This window comes from Hydra vulgaris, chromosome 09, assembly GCF_038396675.1.
Source record: "Hydra vulgaris chromosome 09, alternate assembly HydraT2T_AEP".
In the NCBI taxonomy this organism is placed as follows: domain Eukaryota; kingdom Metazoa; phylum Cnidaria; class Hydrozoa; order Anthoathecata; family Hydridae; genus Hydra; species Hydra vulgaris.
Genome location: NC_088928.1, coordinates 17,585,330 through 17,591,374, shown reverse-complemented (window position 1 = coordinate 17,591,374; position 6,045 = coordinate 17,585,330).

The following is a 6,045-nucleotide window of genomic DNA, read 5'->3' as shown; positions in this document are numbered from 1 at the left end:
TGCATTTACTAAGAAAACTCACATTGAGCTTGCAACATTATAAACCGCAGAAGATAGATTAACTTTGAAAAATTTATTTCAGTTCAGATCGTAGATACGGATAACACAGATAATCTACACGTAGACGAGAGAGAAGACGCTGGTTACAACAGTACTAATTATCTCAAATCTTTACTTTTGCATATGGATATTGATATAAATCGATTGAAATACAATCCTCGAATGCAGTCTAGTATTGAAGTATATTCTTTTGATGTTACAAAGAGACGTTTTGCTTTGGCTTTTTTTTTACTAGAATACTACGTTAAAAAAAATTAGCATTCTTTTTAACGCTAATACCAACGGTTTGCTGGAAAATTGAACATTCAAAGGTAAGAAAGTATATTCACTGATAAAGATTTTTTTGAAATATAGTTTATAAAAGGTTTGTTTGAGCAACATAGTAAAAGTTTACGTCAACTCAATGGTATCCAATTAATGTCAGTATCAAAAAAACTTCAACCATCTATTTCTATATTGATTAAACTCAATAAACTTCAATCATCTCTTACGTCAGCAGATCAAAGGAAGTAGAAGAAAATCAAAGTCAAGTAAACGCACTTCTTCGTGCAACTAAATTTTTTGCTTGGTAAGGTATTGCATTTCGAAATTACAATGAAACCGAAGAATCAGAAAATAAAGGAAATTTTTGCAAACTAATGAATGAGTTTGCGGAAACAGATAAAGGTCTGAGGATGAAGTTGGTTCATATGAAGTTTTTTTGTAGGTTAAAAAGACAGTAGCTGAAAAATTTAAAGTTTCTTAGTTTGTTTTTAGTACAAGATGTGTATGGCTGCTCAAAAGTACATAGGATATGAGAAGATAGTATCACTAAAAAGGATACCAGCAACTTTTTTGCTATAATCAATTAACAAAACTTTGAACCGCCATTATTCATCTTACATTTACACATATCAAAAATGAACACATTATCTGAACCGTTTTAATTAAAAGGTCTAAACCTATAGCGTACCCAAAAATCAAAAGAGTTTGCAACATCTGTCGGTATTGAAGTTGATTTGGATTCCATATCTAGTGAACCATCACCTAAAGCAACTAGATGACAGAAAATTTTGTACTTTTAAAAAAATATTTACCAAATAGATTAATTGAAAAAATATATGTAATAAGTGAGCCCGTAAGTTTTTCTGAGAAATTTAAAGATCATATTACGTCGTTTTGGATAGGTTTGTCGCCGAAATCTACAACAAACCTATCCAAAACGCCGTTATCTAATCTTTTAAATTCTCAGAAATACTTACGGGCTCACTTATTACATATATTTTTCCAGTTGCTCTATTTTGTAAATATTTTTTTGGTAAAAAATTAATAGGCTCCCAAATTTAGAACCTAGTAATTTTAGTTAATAGAAGTTTAGGGGCCCTTTTGCAAATTTAAGAAGCTTTTTTTTTTATTATTAACACCTAGTGAAAAAATTTTTGGGGCCCTAATTGCAGGTTTGGGGTTGTCAGACTATTATGAAAATTATTGATATTTTTGGTGGCCTATAACTTAACCTAATTTTTAAATTTCGTAAATCATGCTTATTAGTAAGTGTTAAAATTATTTAACATTATGCTGACGCTACCTATTACTAGGGGCGGATCCATAACTTTTTGATTTTTGAGGTGGCTAACTTCCAGACATGGAGCAAACTCTTCAAACCCCCTCCCCCCTACTCAACACTACCACCGCCAACACCACCAACATCCTAAAAAGATGCGCTAATAAACGCTGTGGTAGCAGCTTAACAATTTGAAAAGAGTTGGAGATATTGACAAACATCAAAGTCCTCTTGAATTACTAAAATTTATTTAATAGTATAGATTGGAAAATTTTGTACTTAATATTCCATTTTTGCAAAGAATAATTTGAACAACTACTTTCAATGACGCTAGCTGCAAAACTATTTTTGTCATGCAACAAGTGCTTTAAAACTCAAAAGTCTTGCAATATTACCAAATCAAATATATATTTTGCATAAAGTTCTTTCATCAAGAATATATATATGAATATATATATATATATGTTTTTTTTATTTTTTTTATTTTTACAACAATCATTACATATTTCAAAAAAAAAAATTTACATGTAGAATATATTTATATAATATAATATATACAAATAATATTTACAAGTAGAAATAAATACGAATATGAAGGAAACACCTGTCGAATTCAATGAGGACAAAAATAGTGATAATAACATGAAAAATTATAATATAGAAAAATTAGAAATAATAGTAATTATAAAAAGTATCTATATATCTATATATGGTGAGTTATATTTTAACACAATTTTATATTATAACACAAAAATACATTTTTGAGAGCACTATTCACAATTTTTCTACTATAAAAGTTAAATGAATTAATATATAAGCTTGATATAATATTCTTTTAATTTTTTTTTTATAAGTTATAGAGAGTATAGATTTACTACAGTTTTATAGTTTAATAAGTGACAAAATTACATGGAAAAAAAATCATTGTAAGGGCTGATCCATAGGGGGGCAATGGTGGCAGTTCCTCCCCCCCCTGCCTTCAAAATTAGTATAAAACTTTTTTGTGAATTATACTTAGCATTTGTATCCCTTTATAAAAAAAAGCATGCATTGTAAATTAAAATGTTAAAATATTTTTATAATTTAGGTTTGTTGAAACACAACTATTTGACGAAAATTAGAGAGTTAAGTTGTTTAACTAAAAACGTATCTAACAATGATTAGTGGATTATTTCAACGACTTATACTACAAATTCTAATTTACAATTTCCCGACTATGAAAAACGGTCAACTACGTTTTTAACATTTACGAAAATTTCTATGTCTGTTTTCTGTCATTCGTGTTCTTAGCCAGCTTTTAACTCGTTGCAGAGTTAAGAAGCTACGTTCAGCACTGGCTACATTTACAGGACATGACTTAATAATTTGAAACAACTTGAGATTGATTGGATATTGCACCTGGTCACACAAATTTAAACAAAAGAAATATTAATAGGTATTGATGTAATTTCTACCTCATCTTTCATTCTTATACATTGGTACTGCCGTAGTATAACTTCTGTTGTAAATTCAACTGCAGATAAGTTTTGGATACTAAGTCCCAGAATGATGATATAGACATTACTGATTGCAGAAACAGTTTCAACAATACAAATTAACTCTAAAGGTATATGATTTATGGAGTTGTTAAAAAAAGTTAAAAACCGTGACCCCACCCCACTCCTTACGTGATTAGTCTGGATCCGCCCCTGAATGATTGTAACAGTTTGTTTAAAATGTATTTTCTGATATAAAAGTATAAATAACAGTTAATTTTTTAATTAAATAAAAATTTTTTTACTTAAATACTTTTTCAAATTTGTAATTAAGCTGTTGGGACCTTGACATTTCAATGTAACAAACTGTAAATAACAAAAAAAATCCTTTGAAAAATTGGGTTTCCGTTTAGTTTTTTTCGTACCTCGTGTAACAACGTTATTTTTCTTTTATAACATTGAATAAAGACTTGCTCGCTTTTAGGAACGGGTCAAAAAAAATATTAGCCCTCTAAATAGACATTAAATGGATTAATATTTGCACTTTGCGTTATCTAATTGAAAGCTATTGAATCTGTTTTTAATGTTTTAATATATATAATATGTTTTTTATGTATGGACTATTTATTTAAAAAAATATTTATTGAATCAAGTTTTTTGTTTACATAATAACATTTCTTTAGAATATATAAAACATATAAATTATATATTGCATAATTTTATAACATTTAACTATGCAGATAATGTTATGTAGCATGTATTTAATATGTATTTTTTTAATTTAAAAAAACTATAAGATGAACAGTTATCTAATTTTAATTTGATTTTAAGTACATAAACCGCTTATACTAAATTAGTAAACATTAAAAAACAAACTAACAAATAACCATTAAGAAATAAATATACAAAATTATAACAGTATAAAATATAAAATATGGAATAAAATATATTTTAAAAGATATAAAATTCAAAAAAAAATTTTCTCATACCCAAATATCTATATATTTTTTTTTTTTTTCCATCATAAATTTAACTTTTTATTTAAAATGCTACGCTTTTGTGACTCTAACTAATAGATTTGCAGTGGAATCATTTAATAAACACCATTGTGGTTTTGGTAACTAAAATTCAATGACATTATTTTTCTTATATTTTTAATTTTGGTAATATATATTACTATTAATATAAATATTTATTTTAATTATTTTTATACAAACTCACAAAGAAAAGTGTAGCATAAAGTGTATAATATCCTTCTTTTTAAGTAGGAGATTACCGTGTGAAAGCCAATTAAAATTGAGTTACTAATGTCATTGTCTTATATAATTATGTTGGTTACTATAAGGAATGTGATGTATTAACCTTGTAATACAATCAATCAATATATTTTGACAAAAGATCTCAAATTTAAGGTTATTTATAAATAACTTTCAATTAATCTTAGGTAAATATCATTAAATAGTATTAATGATAATAATAGTAAAAAGTTAACAGTTTCATTTTGTAAATACTTACTTGCACACGTGTAAGTAAGGATTGACATAAACCCCTGAAACTTCCACCAGGAGACATTCTCAGCATTTGACAAGGCAGTCTTTGCCACGAGTTTTATAGAAAACTTCTTTATTTATTTATATTATATTTAGAAAACATTTTACCATATAAGATTCAACTAAATCACATTAAAACCAAATGATGTCCAAATATGAATTTAATGCAGTTGTCGTTTTCAAGAGCTGTGTTTAGAAAACAACAAGTATTTTTATTAAGACATAATAAATGATATGGATCATTGGATAATTTTTCGAAAACAACAAACAAGTTGCGAGTATTAGGAATGGCATTTAATATTAAGCAATGATTAAAAATTTTCAAGACCAGAGTTAGAGAACAATCCAGAATTGTGGTTCCAACAAGACAGAGCAACAATTCACACAGCATGTCAAGCTATAGCTAAAAAATGAAAAATTTGGCTAAATTCTAAGTTGTGAAAAATGGTTTAAAAAGATCACATCAGGATGAAGCAAATGATGAGCATCATTTGAAAGATATCATCTTCAAAACATGATGTGTTTAAAAACTATATTCTAAATTTTAATAAATAACAACATAAAATAAAATCAGAAAAAAAAGCACTATGATTTATAAATATTCATTAAATAAATCATAGTACTACTTTTGTACCTTGATGAAAGATGAAATAAAATATTACTAAATAGAAATAAAATAAATATAATTAGAAATAAAGTTAATAATAAAAAATAAAATTTGCAAAGATAAATATAAGTAAAAGTAAACAATAAAATTAAACGACGTCTAAATAAAGTGTAATCAAATAATGCATACAAAAATCTTTCTTTTTTAATCTTATAATTCTTATTTTCATTTTTTCTTGTTAATTTTATTTATTTTTTTATAATTTAATTTTTTAGTTCTTTTTCTTTATGTCAAAGTTCTATTTTTCTATTCTTTTTTTTTTGTTTTTTATTTTGTTTAGTTTTGCTATTGCTTTGCTGTTGTCTATTATCATTTTGTTTTATAGTAATAGTTTTTATTTTTTACTTGTAAATTATTTTTCTGCAACTTTAATTTAAAAAATATGACTTTTTAGTTGCACACTAAAAGCCTTAATATTACGCAGTAAATTGACTCAGTTAAACTCAGTTAACTAAACTTTTTATTTTTAGGATTTTTCTTGTTCGCAAGAGAGATTTTTTACTTATTTAGCAATTAACCTGAAATATACTGCTTTCAATTTTATACATTTTATTTGAAATCCGTTTGGTATAACAAAAAAAAAAGCTCCTTAAATTTGTAAAAGGGCCACTTAAATTAGCACCCCCACCTCAAATTAGCATTGTTGCTAATTTGAGGTTTGAATATTCAATTATTCAGAATTTTTACTAAAGTGAAACTCATTTTATATTTATGATTAATTGATTTTAGTATACTTAGTACTTGTTAAGT